The sequence below is a fragment of the Tauraco erythrolophus genome, chromosome 5 (genome assembly GCF_009769465.1).
Source record: "Tauraco erythrolophus isolate bTauEry1 chromosome 5, bTauEry1.pri, whole genome shotgun sequence".
Classification (NCBI taxonomy): domain Eukaryota; kingdom Metazoa; phylum Chordata; class Aves; order Musophagiformes; family Musophagidae; genus Tauraco; species Tauraco erythrolophus.
The window spans coordinates 21,762,093-21,780,185 of NC_141469.1; the positions used below are offsets into that span (position 1 = coordinate 21,762,093).

An 18,093-nucleotide genomic window follows, 5' to 3' on the forward strand; every position below is an offset into this window, starting at 1 on the left:
CCCATGGCAGGGGGGTTGGAATTGGATGATCTTTGAGGTCCCTTCCAACCCAAACCATTCTATGATTCTGTGACATCCTGGTGCTCGGCTGGACGGTGCAGAGGAAACAACCAACCTGCCACAAATTCCAGGCTCCTCTTCATCCACCCGTTCCACTCAAACCAGAACTGTTACTCAACTTGTTCTTCTTGGCTTAACCTTAACAAGACAACTAAATACTAGTTAAATGAGGTAAGGTTTCAGCTGTGGGAAACGCAGGTAACTTCTGCAGCCAAATTCCTTTGCGGAGCAGTCCCACCGCCGTAATTGTATTGTCACTCATCACAAGTGTCACGGAGATTATTCAACAATTAAAACTAACTTCTGAGAACTGCAGCCCTGAGACAAGCTGATGGCATACAAAAACACAGCAATTTTTAACTCATTACACTTCCAACAAAATTCAGAGGCCAAGAGGGCAACGTCTCAGGCAACAGCTATTCTTTTCAGAGCTCAAACTTCAATATAAGATAATAATAAATAATAATAATAATAATAATAATAATAATAATAATAATAATAGGGATAGTAAGAACCACTGAACACACTTCATGTTTTGGATTTTCAAGGTCAGAAGCGTAGCTCTTACGAAAGAAAAGAATGAATTTCTTAAGTGATTTTCTTAAGCAATTATTGCAGGTTTGGAACTCGCAGTTCTTTGCTCTCAAGAGAAAACCCCCATTTCTTAACGTTTTTATATTTATCATGAAATTAAAAGCTACTGGTTGGCAACAACTGGCCTCATGATGCTACTTCACTATCATTGTACGTAGCTGTGGAGTTCTCTATTGCCTTTTTTCTACAAACTAGGAATCAACTTATGAACTTGAATAACGCCTCAAGTCCCACGTTAGGTAGAATACATCCATTCGACAGCCGTGGAAAAGTCAAAGACACAAGTTGTCCTGTATCATCAAGACCAACTGGCAAAGCCAAACCTAGAGCCTCCCAACTCTCAAAACTATCCATGGAGATTCCCCTCTTTCTTTCTTCCAACCACCCCTGGAACAAACTCTTGGAAACAAGGTTGAAGAAGGTTCCTTCAACATTTCTTTGGCTCTTTGGATCTGTTGCATGTTCTGAGGTGGCTGTGGGTCTCCTGGCTCTTTATCCACTGCGTGAACAAAGCCAGCACGTTGTTTGTTTTCTGTAAATTACATCTTTACTGAATTTTTCCTGAAATGCCCAGAAGTAATTTATTAACGATGACCAGGATTCACTGCAGAAGGCGATATTCTCAGAAAAGCAAAGCGCTCCAGCAATGAAAGGAATGTGCGCGGACAGACTGGTGAAGAACTAATGACTTCAAATAAAGGCCATAACATCTGGCTTAGGTTAGCCTAAAGCTATAACCAAACCACAGTCTCCTCAACTCTACTGGCACCGCGCTCGTGAAAAATCACACAACTACGAGATGACAGTTCGGAGTCGGAGCGGCAGCAAGTAAATATCATTTGATTAGGTGTCAAGTAAAACCGCCTTTGCTGAAACAAAATTGATGATACAGAGCTTTGATCCCCTGGGAACGTAGTTTGATCGTGCAACTGGACGGCTGAAAGAAGATGTGCGCATTTAACCCCCTTAGAGATACCATTGAGCTAAGAGGTGTTGGCAGAGCACCACCGAGACTGAGACTCTTATGTGCCAGGGAAGACCAGAAGCTTTCTCCACTGCCATGCAAGGCAGTAAATTCATATTCTCTACTTCTGCTGCACCTCATTAAGTCTCTTTTTCAATAATTACAGGGGAAAGACACGCACGAAGCAGCTCCTGCAGCTCACACCAGCATCCATGCCTTTGAAAACACAGTCATGATTCAGGTTGTAGCTCCCCGGGCATTGAAGCCAGGGGAAAACCAGGGCATCGAGGCCACCAAAAGCATAAGAACAACACAAGCCAATTTTTTTTTTTTCCATTTACTTTTAAGGCAAAAGCTTGCAAGATCAGAGTAAACAAGCTGGGTTTTAACATGCCACCAGACTTCTTTAAGACACTGTCAAAACAAATTTAAGCTTCAGGACCATTTCTACCAGAAGGAAACTGCCCTTGATGTCATCTCTTCGCGGAGATGCTGTTCGCACCTTCACAAGGCGAAAGGCGATGGGGAAAACGTAATTTAATATGCTCTTGACAAATTTTATTATGTCACTATAACAACTGTAAAAGTGACCAAACCATGTTGTTAAAGGCTCTAGTCCACGGGAGGATGAACATGTGCGTTACAGAAATTTTGCAAGCACAGGAGAGCTCCTCATTGCTGGAGCCACAGGAGAGTAAAATCAGAGTAAAGCAAGAGGATGCAGGTTGGGATACGTTATCTTCAACACAAATACACGGACCCATTCAGCATTTCTCATGTGTTTTCAACACGTAATTGCCAAGGTTGTTCCTTTAGCTGTAAGGCAGCCTGGTTACGTTGCCCTTTACTTTTGAAAACACCACGCTACTGTGAGTTGGCTCGTTTTATTTTAAAGCCAAAAGGGTGGTAGTCAGCAAGCGCGGAAACTCCACGTCATGTTTTGAAATGAGCCGTGCACAGGGAGCAGTGGAGGGAAGGATGCTGGGAGCCTCGCCGACCTCCCTGACCCGCCTTTTTCCCTAATGCTGCTGGCTGGTGGGTGCTCGGCATCTCCAGCTCCCCATGTAGCTCATCCTGCTTCAAGGACTTGGTTCCCAGGGATAAGAGGCTGCAGCAGATCCAGAGATTCCTGGGCAGAGCAGCACTCTGTGGATTGGCTCAGGGCTCTGTGCCCAATGGGAGCCTTGCTATGGGCAGCAGCTGCTCCTACAGCACAGACAGACATTCTGGAGAAACTAAAAGCCATCACATGTGGTGATTTCATAGAATCATAGAATGGTTTGAGTTGGAAGGGACCTCAAAGATCACCCAGTTGCAACTCCCCTGCCATGGGCAGGGACACCTTCCACTACACCAGGCTGCTCGAAGCCCCATCCAACCTGGCCTTGAACACTTCGAGGGATGAGGCAGACACAACTTCTCTGGGCAACCTGTGCCAGTGCCTCACCACCCTTATTATAAAAAATTTCTCCCTTAGATCTAATCAAAACGTCTCCTCTTTCAGTTTAAAGACATTGCCCCATGTCCTGTCACTACACACCCTTGTCCAAAGCCCTTCTCCAGCTTTCTTGTAGCCCCTTTTAGGTACTGGAAGGTCTCCCCGGAGCCCTCGCTTCTCCAGGCTGAACAGCCCCAACTCCCTCAGTCTCTCTTCATAGCAGAGGTCTTCCAGCCCTTGGATCATCTTTGTGACTCTCCTCTGGATCCAATCCAACAGCTCCATGTCCTTCTGATGTTGGGGGCCCTAGAGCTGAATGCAGCACTGCAGGGGGGGGGTCTCATGACAGCAGAGCAGAGGGGCGGAATCCCCTCCCTTGACCTGCTGCCCACACTGCTTTGGATGTAGCCCAAAGAATTTGAAATTTTGAAAGAAATTTCCAGCCTCATTGATGGAAGACAGATTTAAGCTCGTGTGCAAGAGCCAGGCTGCTGTATCCAAATGCTTCCCTACCCCCTAAAAAAAGCTGATTTCATCAAAAGATCCAATTGCAACCCTATCATTTAACAAAAAAAATAAATAAGCAAACCAAAAACCCTCTTAGCATAATCTACTTTAAAAACTAAATCTCATTTGTAGGTTATTAGAGCTACTTCAGTGTGTAACATCCATGTACAGAGCTCCCATGAATTTTGAGAAGGGGAAGACGGAGTCAGTTGGACTCAAGTGTTTTGACAAGTTTCTGTAACACTGGACGCAGCCGGCTCATGGTTACAGCACTACCCACAAACGCTTTCAATAACTCGCACAAAACACTTCTCAGAAGAGATAGTGGAAAATATATGAATAAAAACCCAAATAAAAGCCATGGCACTAACAAGATCTGTGCTGAGCTTCAGGGTTGGTCACTCGGCTCATTGTCAGCTCCAGCCTCCAACCACTGTCTTCATGTTTTCCATTTAGAGTAGGTTGACAGGAGCAATAATTGTGTCTTTGCTACTCTTTGCAGACCACCTGTCACGCTCTGGGGTAAGAATGACTGTAAGTTGTCAACCATAAACGGCTAAAACGACCCTCTTCCATCTTAAATTTTAAAGTATGTTTTAAAAGAGGCGCTTCGGGTCCTACAGGAGTTTGCAAGAAGACAGTTTCCCTGTGAGAAAATGAAAAAAACCTCATTTTTTCCCCATTACTACTTGGCTTTTTCTCAATCTCCACATATAGCAAAGCTTTTCATGGAGGAGAGGAGAATGAGGCACGAGGACTCTGGCCAAGACCGTGGGACAGCAAGCACAGGGTGCAGAGCTGCAGTCCTGGTACACTGCTCTGCACCGGTTCCCACCAACTCCATCCCCGATCCCAGAAACCTGGATCCTATTAGTGGCTTTGGCAAGGCCTTTGGGCCAGCGCTTTGCTCGTGCGAATGACTCCTGTGACTCCCACAGCGGGACTTTCCTGCATCATGATTCAGTTTCCATCCCAGCGGGGCTGCTGGGGCTGAGTTCAGATTGTTGGGAATCTCTGAGGAAGAGGAGCGATGGGATGCCGGGAGATGGGCAGTCTCTGCTTTAGTTATCAGAAACATTGAAAATTTACTTTTTGGGGTTTTGGACCTGTAAATCAGGTGGAGGTTCATCCTGAAACATGACAATGCTTAGCCCAAGAAGAAAAACGTTGGCCAGGCAGCAAGGTTGCAATGTTTTCCCAAATCTTTTTAAATCCAAGCCAATGCAAACCCTCAAAATGACCCAAAAAGCAAAGGGTCTTCTTCTGTGATATCTGAGTAGGTGGTTTCTTCCCAGAAAGAATTCTCTAATTCTTTCAACTTTGCACTAGTTTCATTTTAAAAAAAAAAAAGTATTTTTTATTTTTAGGACTGTACTGGTCCCAAACTAAATGCTGAGGGTTATTAGGTTAATAATTTCAGTACCTACCAACCTAAAAGGCAGCTACAGAGAAAAAATAACCAGAACCTTTTTGAAGTGATCATCAAAAGGATGAAAAACAACAGCACAGGTTGCAACAAGAGAAATCACAATGGCACACAAGGGAAAAATCTAACATTTCCTAGTATGAAAAGAGGTGGGAAAGGGGTCCAAAGAGGTTGGAGAGCTTCTGGACAAGGTCCTAATCAACTTGATCTACCTTTGGTATGAGCCCTGCTCTGGACAGGAGAGGCTAGGGCAGTGACACTCAAGGGTCCTTTCTAGCCAGTCCTCTTCTGCACTACATGGTCATGTTCTGGCATACTTTTTCCCCAAAGAAATAAGAGTTATTTTAGACATCCTACCTTAAGACAGCTCGTTGAATGTCTGAATCTGTTTCTTTTCTGTTTTTCAGAAAACACCAAGGATTACAAATAGGAGGCAATGAGATGGGTATGAGAAGGACAGAGTAAGGAAAGGACATGTGTATGGGGAAGTAAGTCATCAAAAAAGACAAACCAAGAGCAAATATATACATACAGAGGTATATGCCTTTATGCAGAAAGGTATCAGAGCCTGCCAAGGATGAGGAGAACATACCAGTGCTCCCAACTGGTACAATTTTCCCATGAAGCATAGCTAAACGTAGCTGAGAAGTCACCAAGAATGTAGTTACTCCATAAGGGCCAGATCCTGCGTAAGACTTCAGCAAATCTGCCATTGGCTTCATTTAAAACTATCCAACTTGGTTGTCTATTCAAGCTCTCCATCTTTAAGGAAAGACTCAAAGTCTACCATCAATCTTGCTTGCTATCACCACATCCAGGCTTCCCCAGGACACCGAAGGTGTGAAAGCCTTAAAAAATGCATTTCTGAATAAATTTCTGAAGAAACCTGCATTTCCATCTGTTCCACAAGAAACAGCTAAAAGAGAACGTGCTGCTCTGGCTTGGGGCTGCAATAGCTGGGAGGTCTCATGTACCTTCCACCACTGAAGGAGGTCTTAGATTCTGAGCAAAAGAGTAGTAAAGTGCTTATTTAGGGGGAAAACACACCGAATCATGTAAACTCAATAGATCCAATATAAAAATGTGAAAAATGAGCTTTCCGACCTTGGCACCGTACCCAAACAGTTTTGCCTTGTAGAATAGTTGTGCAAACAACTTTGCACACATCCTTCAAATTGGCCTTTAATGGGACACCAGCAACCTCAAAGCTTGAATTCAAGACTCGATTTCTACATTAATTCACTGCACTGCTCCGTTCAGATCTGGAACTTGAACATCCCATCACCCCACACTCCATGGGGCAGGAGAAATCAAAAAGTTTCTCTTGCTCTTCACCTGAACGTGAGGTGTCAAGAAACAAAAGCCATGCAAGAATCTCCTTCCCCTTCCTTGTCTGTATTTTGCTTGAGGATAATGTCTGCAAGTTGCTTACAGACCAGGCTGCTTCAGAGAAAGCAATAATTGACACTATTCCCACACATTTTACAATGGTTGAACCTGCTTCACAGTTTCTAAATGCACAGGAAGGTATTCCCTTGTTGAACTCTCATGTTCAAAACAAAACACAGCTGGTAAATGGGTAAGTACCACATCTGTGTGATGCCCATTTAGAACTAAAGCCAATCAATACTGTGTCAGTCAATAATTCGAGTCAAACAAGCACATCTCAGATCTTGGTGTAACTGCAGAGCATGAGATTTCTCCTCGAGCAAATTGTTGGGTGCTTAAATGCAGCTAAGTGTTAAGTTAAGCATCAGAGCAGAGGCACAGACCTTCAAATAGACAGGCTGAGGAGGAGAAATTAGAAAATTGAACCAAAACATTCCTAGCTGACATTGCTACCTCTACAGTTACTGTGGCAACGCAGCCTCAGAAGATACAGAAGTTGGTCTTCAAACTTAGCAGAAGAGAAGAAATCCATTAAGACAATGTAAGCACCAAACAGAAACAGAAAGCTGGCATTATCCAGAGTTAGACTTGATTTAAAAGAGTTTAATAAGAAGGCAAGAAGATGAAGACAGAGCTTTGACTGAAAACAATGTCCTGCGTACGGCGCGTGCAGCTGTTGCACCCACCATCACCAAGTCAATGCCCAACTACCAACAGAGAATGAAAAGGCGGAAAGATAAAAGGCCAGATCCTGCAGACAGGCCAGAATAAGGATGCTGGAAGAAGCAAACCAGTGAAGTCCTGCTGTTCTGCAGGTGGTTATGGATGGCTAACAGTTCAGGCTCAGAAACCCTTTCTACAAACATCTCTAGATGATACGTGGAGGAGGGTTGAATGCAGGTTCCCATGGAGCAGACCTGCCTTGCAAATGCACCAAAGTAGGTGTTTGTTCCTTCAAGTCATCCTGCTGGTGAACAATGTTGTTAGAACAAACCATTTAAAACTCAAACTCAGCACTGAAAAAGGCAAAAACCATTATCTGGAGCTCTTGTTTGAACTTAACCCAAGCTGTGTCCACCAGGATGGTACCTCCCAAGCATGGTGCACGAATATGTCTGAGGGTGGTTTTGGAGAGGACAGGTGCCACCCGTCAAAGCACTGGTGCTGCTGTTGACTGTGCCTTAACCTACTGGGGACAACTCCAAATCCCCTTGCAGAGGTGGTAAATGAACTGTCCTGACCCCACAACAGGGTGCAACAGCAAACGACTCAGTAAATCACAGCATTGCATGGACTGTGCTTCCTCCAGCTCTTCAGCCTCCCCTTCTCCTATCTATACGCTGATTTTCTAGGCTATTTTTTTCTTCTGTCCTTGCCTAATAAACCACTGAATCGGTTCAACACCTCCAAGCCAGGACAGATGGCTCCACGTGTTGGTGCTCATGTGCTGGAAACCACCGATGGAGCCCAGCATGCCGCGATGGGGGAGCTCCACAGCAGCAGTTTACATTTCAGTAGGTTTGTGCCTTTTCCACTATTCATATTGTAAATGTGATCGGATGAGAGAAAGAATAAAAAAAAAAATTGTTTCCACAGTCCATTGCATCACCTTTTCCCCTTGGAAAACTTCATAACTTCATTTATACTTATCCATACAGCTCCATACAAGCTGTACTATCTCTTTACGAGAGCAGAATGTTCTCCTCATGTATAATAAAGCATAATCTATAGGAAAAATACACTACTGGAGAGAAACTTGTGCTGGAGGCTTCGGAGAAAGTTGCAAGCGGCTAAAAGAGAGAGAGATATTTAAATGCCCTAAATTACAGAGTCTGCAATTAAGTCCAAGAGCAATGCTCTTCTTCAACGCAATGAGCATTCAGGATGCTCACGGAAAACTTTTGCTCGTTCAAGGGGATAAATCAAAGCAGCATTTTTTCACAAACTGGGAAATTACAGAATCATAGAATGGTTTGGGTTGGAAGGGACCTCAAAGAGCATCCAGTTCCAACCCTCCTGCCATGGGCAGGGACACCTTCCACTACAACAAGTTGCTCAAAGCCTCATCCAACCTGGCCTTGAACACTTCCAGGGATGGGGCGGCCACAGCTCCTCTGGGCAACCTGTGGCAGTGCCTCACCACCCTCAGAGGGAAGAATTTCTTCCTTATATCTAATCTAAATCTCCCCTCTTTCAGTTTAAAGCCATTGCCCCATGTCCTGTCACTACACACCCTTGTCCAAAGCCCCTCTCCAGCTTTTTTGTAGCCCCTTTAGGTACTGGAAAGCTGCTGGAAGGTCTCCCTGGAGCCCTCTCTTCTCCAGGCTGAACAACCCCAACTCTCTCAGCCTGTCTCCATAGGAGAGGTGCTCCACCCTCGGATCATCTTCGTGGCCTCCTCTGGACCCGCTCCAGCAGTTCCATGTCCTTCTTGTGTTGGTGGCCCCAGAGCTGAACGCAGCACTGCAGGGGGGGTCTCATGACAGCAGAGTAGAGGAGCATGACATGCACATTCATTTCATCAACCTGCTTCCATGACCACACAGAACAAGGTGCCAAAGAGGTTATACAGGAAGTTTGGACCCAAATAATTTCAAATAATAATGCCTACCTCCATCAGGGCAGAAGTGAAAATTGTGTGAACTCAGGTTGACCTTAAAGAAATCCCTTAACCTAAAAATATAAAAGACAAACTGTTTTCACTGTGAGCTGCTATATAAAACCACTCTCAATAAAAGCACCGGCGTCCTTTCAAACTAACCTCAAACATGAAGGAAATTCCAGCCTGCTATTTTCCTCTGGCATCCTGGAATGCACATTTCGAGGACAGAACTGGCTGTTCAAATTAGCTCCTACTCCTGCAGCAGCGATTGTTTTCAAACACTTTTGAAAAGCAATTCTGCCGAGGGTGTGCGTTCCAAGGAGGATTCCCTCCCCCACTCCAGGTTTTAAACATTAAGAGGAGCAAAGCAATAACCGACTTCGTACACTTGGGTTCCAAGGTGCCATAAGAAAAGCAGAAAAGATGCATTATATTCTTTTTTATTGCTTTTTTTCTTTACAGTTTATTCACAACAACCTAATAATGCATAGAACCATCTAGGTTGGAAAAGACCTATAAGATCATCGAAATCCAACTGTAGATACCTCTGCCCTTGGACTGGATGTTCCAGAGGCCAATAACAGGTTTAGATGACAAGTCAAGCCATTTGCAGGAACACTCAACTTTCCTGAGTGGCTTTGCACTCTGAGTCAGCCTGTGAGGACTATTTCTGGTTACGGGGCACACCCACCAAGACTATCAACTCAGGTTCACTTAATCTTTAAAACAAAAGATTCCTATCTACCATGGCTGTCATTCCTGATTACCACATCATTTCCCCATCAGCCCTCATGTCAGCAACCAAATTAAGGTATTACACTCTGGAACGTTTAACGTGATTAGATCGGAGGAGTATTTACTCTTCCACTTGGGCAGATGGGACTGCTGTGAACAGGAGGATGAGGAGATGCCAAGTGAGTCTCGGCGTGGTACACACCTACTGCTCCTTCTCTGTCTGGCTGACACCATGTAATACAAAAGCCAGACCTTTTCATTTTTATGATATTCAACACAGCAGGGTGCTCCAGCCCGTGCTCAAAACATACACACGCTTCAAATAAAATTCAAAGACACGCGCATGCACCCAGGGCAACCTGAATTTCCAATGCTGGGAACCCACCCAGCCCAGCACCCACCATGGGAGACAGAAACCAGACAGTTCATGGGGAGCTACTGAAAAAAAAAAAAAAAATCACAGAAATTAAACAAATCTGTTGCTCACAAGAGGTCTCATCCCAAATGACACGAAACTCCCAACTACGTGCCAGAAACAAAAGCTCTGCAACCTCTCTGTCTGATCAAACCAAGACACGGCCCAAACTCTGCCTGGCCAACCACCACATCTGAGTGATTAATCAAAAACTACAAGAACCGAGGCACAGAGCTAAATTACCTGATTTAATGAACTGAGGATTTGCTCAGGCAAGATGAAGGCTCTTGGTGACGCACAGAGTCCAACCGTCGCCATCCCGGCAGATTATCCAGTGAGTGCAAGTCGGATCAAAAAGTTGGGCCAGCTAACATCTAGTATTACAGTATTTATTTTTTTTAAGAGCTGGTCCACAGCTCTTAAAATTGTGCATATATTCCTACAGCTGAACTCTCAAACTTCTTCCCCATGGCAGAGCTGGTCTCTCAACCAATGTGAGCGGGTATCAGGGAACAAACATGAGGATCTCCCCACGACTCCTCTGGCAGACCTTCCCAAACTCATGCCGTGCGCTGCTTTTCTCAGGGATCTCCCCTCCAAACTGCAGCATTTCTAGGACTCACTTGGCTCCAAAGCATGAAAATTCTTTAAGCAAGTAAAAAGTTTACCCCTCGCCCTCTGCAAATAGTCAAAACCTCCTTTGGAAAAAGATGGATGTCTCTCCTCTCCAACGGATCAATGAGGGACTTCAGGCCTGAAATAGGAGGACATAAAACTCTACCCGTTTCCCGCAGTGTGTGTTGTTCAATAGCGACAGCTACGTAATCCCGTTCAACCACAGCTCTCCCACAGCACAAAGCACAAAAAAAGAGGATCCCCAAGCGACCCAACATAGAATCATAGAATGGTTTGGGTTGGAAGGGACCTCAAAGATCATCTAGTTCCAATCCCTCTGCCATGGGCAAGGACACCCTCCACTACCCCAGGCTGCTCAACACCTCATCCAACCTGGCCCCAGCCAACATCCCCCATCGCACCAAGCAAGCGGCACAAGCTCAGCAATGAAGAGTTAAGAATAAATTCGGTGCTTCACTCTTCTGCAGCAAGACCTTCCAGTCATGACTATTTTTTTTTTCCACTCCTTTCTCTGCAGCAGTCTCCAAGGATGATGCAGCTCCCTGAAGCCGACTTTAATGGATCCATTCAAGCATCAGTCTCGCTCTGCAATTATCATGCCTATCCGGCCCAACTAATGTGCTTGTTTACACTATCTGGCAAACTCCAGATCGAGTGTCATTTCATCACTGGGATTCTTTCACCTAAGCCAAGACCAACAGACCATGGTGGTAATTTAAACGCTGAGAGCATGCATAGTATCGATCCACGAGACGTGACGCCAGCGAGCTGTTACACAAAAATACATCCCGCGGGGAAATGCCTTCGACGGGGCCTGATAGTGAAGGAGAATTTAAATGAACGAAGGAGAAGTCGGCTGGAGAGATTAATATGCATGAGCACATGACCTGAATAAATGCTGCGCTTCATGTCATTTGTTAGATTTATTGGAAAGAGTGCAGGATTATCCAAGAGAACGATCTGAAAACACACCATGAGCTGGTGATGGGTCTCTGCAGCTCAGACCTGTCTGGCATCTCAGAACAGTCCCACTGCTGCAGACATGGTGCCCAAGAACGTGTTCAAGCACCCGGTAACAACAGGCGCTAAATGAACAGATTACAGACAAATATAATACTGTCTGGAGTCATATGTTTCTTTTCCCCCACCTCTCTTCCTCCACTTTTGGGGTTGACCTGTCTGCAAGCACAGGAAGACGTGGCCCACAGTGGAAATCACCCCACTCCTTACCCCTGTGGGAAGCAGCCAGATGCTTCTGCTTTTTGGTGCGGAAGAGTCAGAGGTTCAAAATTATTACAAAACACATGTTTTTTTTGGCAAGAGAGGCATCAGCCACCCTCTCTGTGCACGTTGAAAGGGCCTCCTGCAGAACGCTTTGTAGATATGTGGTCTGAAAGGTGCTCGAATCTTGCCATTAGCAATTCAAAGGTAGAGGGAGGTTGAGGAGAAGACTTCATGGTTTTTCCATGGCTTAACCTCAACTGAGATGCATGTTTTCTGCTTGGACCCATCAGAAGCCATAGAGATGCCACAGGGATGCCACAAGCACTTCCAGAGGAAAGCTCATCTCAGCTGGAACCTCACTAGCCCTTGGAGATATATCAACTGGAGAAAGGGTCGAGCCTCCAAAATGGAGTTCAACCACTCGGCTTCACCCCAGCTCAGGTGTTACCGCAAGCAACACATGATGCACTGTGAACCATTACAGAGCACAATCCACACACTCTCCTGCAAAGCAGAAACTCCTCAGAGGGCCACCTCCACTGCCACACTCACACAGGTACTATTCCTTTCACCGTCGTTTACTCTCCTCTGCATTACATGTACAGTCCTGAAAGTTCAGGAGGTCCTCCTGGTCCAGAAGGAACTTGTCCTCACTTCGTTCAGTCTTCACATCTGCTTTTAGGTCCAGGTGCAACATCTGTGTGTGCGTGTGTTAGACTGGCTTCACCTTCAGCCACATCCTCCAACAAACCCCACAGCAGAGAAATGCCACTCCTCTGCGCTGGTGGTCAGACCACCTCAATCTTTATCAATTAAAGACCATTAGCCTAATTGCTCTCTTCCTCCCCATGTACTGCAGTGCACAGAGCCACCTTAGCACTCTGCTGATCTCACATACCATCTTGGAAGTCACATGTTGTTTTGTGACTAAATATGTACAAAAATAGGCAATAATAAAGATACTTATACTAACATTTAGTCAAAATTGCACACCAGATTTCTAATGCCTGTTAAATCTCTGATCTTTGGTGAAGTTTGTTACCTTTCTAGGATTAAGTGTTCATTTTACCAATGGGCAGGGATGCAAAATAAACCTGAAAGCTAGAAAGTCAACCGAGGATATTTCTGCTTTGTTCACTTTAACACTGGCTGTGAAGAATCATAGACTCATTTAGGTTGGAAAAGATCATCAAGTCCAACATTAACCTTACACTACCAAGTCCACCACTAAACCATGTCCCTCAGCACCACAGCTACACAGCTTTTACATACGTCCAGGGATGATGACTCCACCATTTCCCTGGGCAGCCTGTTCCAATACTTGACGACTCTTTCGAGAAGAAATTTTTCCTCATATCCAACCTAAACCTGCCCTGGCGCAGCTTGAGGCCGTTTCCTCTTGTCCTCCAAAAGAACTGCCTTTTGGAGACCATGTTCCCAACTCCATGAAATTGTATAGGTACATTTAAAGACAGAAACTGAAACTGCATTAGCACATACACCTGGAACACAACCAGCCATGGGCTAGAACAAAACCCAACTCATCTTCCATTACTTCTACCAGTAGCAGAGCTGTTACCTGAAAGCTCAATTTTGTCACTGCAACAGATGTTGACATACATCTAATAAACCAACCATAAGTCACATAAAGCAGTTCAGGTCCTAAACAAAGGTATCCGGTGCCATTTTAGGCACCTAAGGGCACCCACCAGCTTCTACACCAGCAAGGCACAAGTCTTTTGAATGCCTGTGTCCTATCTACCTGTCTCTTGTGGACATCTAGGATACCTGTGGGCTTCTATGACAGCAGTAGACATACCCATTTAAGACACTTGAACCACTGTCCTCCTATTCTAGAGGAAAACTCTACTTAAACACCGAAGCACCAATCCAGAACAAGAGCACAAAACTTCCTACTATCGTCAGATCAATCTGTGAACTCTGCTAATAGAACCAACCTAGAAAATAGCACATTTATACCTCTAAGAGCAGCAACCATTGCGTTGTATTTAAAAAGAAACACAGGTGCCCTGGAATCAAGAGAACCTATAGGAATGCAAATTACTATTTTTATCATGGGATGGAGGGGAAATAATAGAAAAGTTGCAATAAATCATACTGTGATGTTCCTTGCTACATAGTGCCACCTTGCTGTCAATTCATCAATAAAAATGACAACTGTGAAGGATCAACGCTTTTGTGGGAGATGCACAGTACATTAACCTCAAGTGACTGAGCTTCATGAAGGAATCATTGGCTGCAACATCCTATTAAAGTCAGCTTAAAACACAACTCTGAGATCCCCACTCTCAACTTATTTGGAGGACACATCTCCTCTCTGCTGTCTTCTTCCAAAGCTCCAGTACTGCTGACATTCCTGCACCTGCTTTCCACTGCTTCAGACTGAAGCATGAAGAGGTCAAGATCCCTCTCCTCTGTCTTCTCTCCTTCACAGGGCTTTTACACATCAGAGCCACCTGCCCTTCCTCACAAACCTTATCTCATTTATAAACCTCTTAATCCACATGTACAGCACTACATAAATGCTCATCGATATGTGTACTCTTTAAATCGAATGGAAAAAAAAAAAATCAATGGGAGAGTCTGACAACAGACTGCTCCGGGATCGATCATCTAAGAGGCAATTAATAGCTCGTTCCTGAAAGATACAGGGTACTGAAGGCTTCTCAAACAACCGCCTCGCAATTGGAGTCACCTTGGTGCATAAAAGTACCATTTGTCCTTTCCCCAGATGTTCATCACGTCACTGGTGGCTTTTTGATTTGCGCATGTTATGTCAGAAAGCTGACTGCTTGACCAGTAACATATCACAACAGGCCTTCCGAGAGCTGTCTCCTTGCTCTAAAACAACCCAGCAATCCCGCTGCACTTGAGAGATCCCAGGAGAATTACACAGATGCGTCGGGATACTGTTTCCCTACGGCTTCAAAGACAAGACTGCTCTGCAAAACTGACTTTACCACCCACTGAGGTCCAGCTGACGCCTTCCAGGGAGACCCAGCAGCTGAGCTGAGAGACTCTTCACTTTCACAGCAGCAACAGGAGCTCTTGGGAGAAAAAAATAAAACAACCACCCATGTTGCACAAGACGAAGCTAGGATGTCATGAAAGGCAGCTTCATAAAGGCTTCTTTATGGATGGCTCTTCCTCAACAGCTCGAGAGTGACAGCTCCCAAGCACGCACAGATCGCCAGAGCGGATTTGGTTTCACAGGCAGGGATGTTGAGGTGAAGGGCAACCACCTCTGGCCCTCTCTGTTCCACATCAATCCTACTCCAATCAGTAGGTTAAAGGTGAAAGTGGGCCTTATAACTTCAGCGGTGTCCATTTCCCTGGTCGGATGACTGTCTCACAGCCTCCTGCAATTAGAGGGCACAGCAGGGAGGAGATGTCTCATCTCTCCTCCCACCAGCACGGACCAGCTCCTGCTGTTCATGCCCCATGGCAGATGCCTGAAGTAACAGCAACCTGCTGCAGGGTGGACGGATAATGAGCAGCCAGAGCTAAGGGTGCCAAGGAGGAGGCAGGGTCTACAGCTGAATCTTTGTGGAATAAAACCCAAAGAGCACATGCGCCTGTTCCAGTGCAAGGTTCCCTTTTGCTGAGGTTCTTCACGGAGTCCAATCTAAGTGGCTGCACTGCTTGTTTTGACATAAAATACACATGAAAGCAAGAGAAAGGAATAATGAGGGATCGCATAATCATAGAACTAGAGAATACCAGGTTGGAAGGGACCTCAAGGATCAACTGATGCAACCTTTCTTGGCAAAAGCATGGTCTAGACAAGATGACCCAGCACCCCATCCAGTAGAATCTTAAGTGTCCAATGTTGGCAAATCCACCACTTCCCTGGGGAGATTATTCCAATGGCTGATTGTTCTCATAGTGAAAAATTTTCCTCGTGTCCAATCGGAATCTCCCCAGGAGTAACTTGTACCCGTCACCTCTTGTCTTTTCCATGTGACTCACTGTAAAAAGAGCATCTTCATCTTCTTAGTAGCCACTCTTTAAATACTGGGACATGGTGATAAGGTCTCTAAGCCTCTTTTTCTCAAGGCTGAGCAAACCCAGTTCTCTCAGCCTTTCCTCATATGGCAGCCTCCCAGTCCTTGGATCACCTTTGTGGCCCTTCTCTAGACCATCTCCAGCCTGTCCACATCTTTTTTTGTACAGTGGGGACCCAAATTGAGCACAGTATTCCAGGTGTGGCCTGACAAGTGCTGAGCAGAGTGGGATAACGACTCTTTACCTCTGCTCGTGATGGCCTTGGTTGATGCAACCCAGTATCCCAGTGGCTTTCTTTGCCACGCAGCACATTGTTTAATTTAATATAATTGAACTATTCCTATTAAGCTTGCTGTCCACCAGGATCCCCAGGTCTGTTCCCCAGTCAGGTAGATCCCAGCCTGTGCTGCACTCCTGGATTATGCTTTCCCAGGCGTAAGACTTTAATGTTTTGCTGAATTGCTCTCAGCCCACAACCTTGGAAAGAAAAATGTAATTTCACTGTTAACTTCAGCAGATGGACAAAGCAGCAACAGGAGTATGGGACCAAACCCCAGACCTGGGGGGTGGCCAAAGCACAAAAAGCCCAGTCATTCCCAAGCAAACCCCAAGGATCAGACTAAAGAACTGACTAAGGTGAGAACAAGTATCTCCCACCCCACCACCTTCTGACTCCCACATCTAAACAAGCCCGGTGCACTGTTTACATGACAGCTCAAGGAACCAAACACCCAACCACGAGGTAGAAAAGTCTATTTCTCGCTTTTAAAATTCCTCATTTCCTCCCTTTATTTCTTTTGTCTAGCCCAAAAGTCTCCCAATGGAAGGGGATTTGATTGTTTGTTTGTTTGTTTTTATTGTTTCGGTCTGTAAAGTGTCGACAGGCTCCACAATTCCCACAGCCATGCCCGAACGAAAGAAACCCAGGCAGTGCTCCCCGTGTAAGAAAAGTGCTAACAGAATATGTTTGCACTCTTGATTTTCTATTTGTTTGTTTGTCTGAAGGCTCTGGGGAGCATCCAGGCACTTCTAATTCCTCACCATGCCAATACATCCTTCCTGGATCAAAAGTGATGGATTCTGACTGAGTCCTAAGAGCCGAACGGACCGGGGATCTGTGTGACTTTAATATAATTGAACTACAAAAGGCTATGTTTAAAGTAACACTAAGACTAGCTTAAACCCACCAAAGCAAGAAAAAAATCAGAGTTAAGGCTCTAAATCCATGCTGAGCTCATGCCTTTGTGTGTCTTTCCCTCTCCCTGTTCCCTTTCTGCAGAGCACAGCAAGCAGTGGCTTGGATTTTCAGCCCAAACTTTGAAGCATCCTTCCTTTGTGAGTCAGATAGTTAACACTGATTTAAAAATAAATAAACTACTTAATGTGCCCTTTTCAAATACTGTTGGGTTTTTGGCACTAAAAAAAACAGTACCCGGAGCCTAACAAGCAAGAAACACAGTGGTTTGGCCAAGCCCCTGGAATGTCCTGCCTGGTGCACTGAGTTAGCCGCAGCCTGGGGGGTTCCTGCTCCCTGGGCAATGCCTGCCTGACAATCCATGTCTGAGCACATCTCCATGGGCATTCGCATAAAGATGCATCAGAATGGAGAAAACAATGCCTCTATTTGTCATCTGTGGTGGGCCTCCAACACGGAGCACCTTAACAGATGAGTACTCTGGGTAGACTGAGCACCACCAGAGGTGCAGGATGCCTGGAAGAGCATGTCCATGCATCAGAGTCCAGCCTGACCTTTAGGAGGTTCCAACATCGCTTGCAAACCATCTCTTGCTACTTCTTAGACATGTCCTAACCACTCTGAGACAGCTTTTAATCAAGGTCCAAGTGGTTTCCAGAATAGAGAAAGCACCTTGCTCTGATGTTACCAACCGGGGTTAAAATGGATGGTGCTAATATCAAGGTGGAAGAATCAGGTGATATTAAAAGCATGAAATAAGGCAAAAAAAGTCCCTCGTTAAACATCTGGGGGGTTTTGTTTGTTATTTTTTGTTAGCTTTTTTTAAAGTAACTCTCTCCATCTTACCTTTCTATTTCTTCACCTCTTCCAAGTTCTGTAGGG

At 45.1% G+C, this 18,093-nt stretch overlaps 1 protein-coding gene across 6 annotated transcripts in view; it reads right to left on the reverse strand.

Moving 5' to 3' along the window:
* Positions 1 to 18,093, reverse strand: part of EXOC6B (exocyst complex component 6B) — a 326,648-nt gene that overhangs the window by 46,492 nt on the left and 262,063 nt on the right. The window lies entirely within an intron of this gene.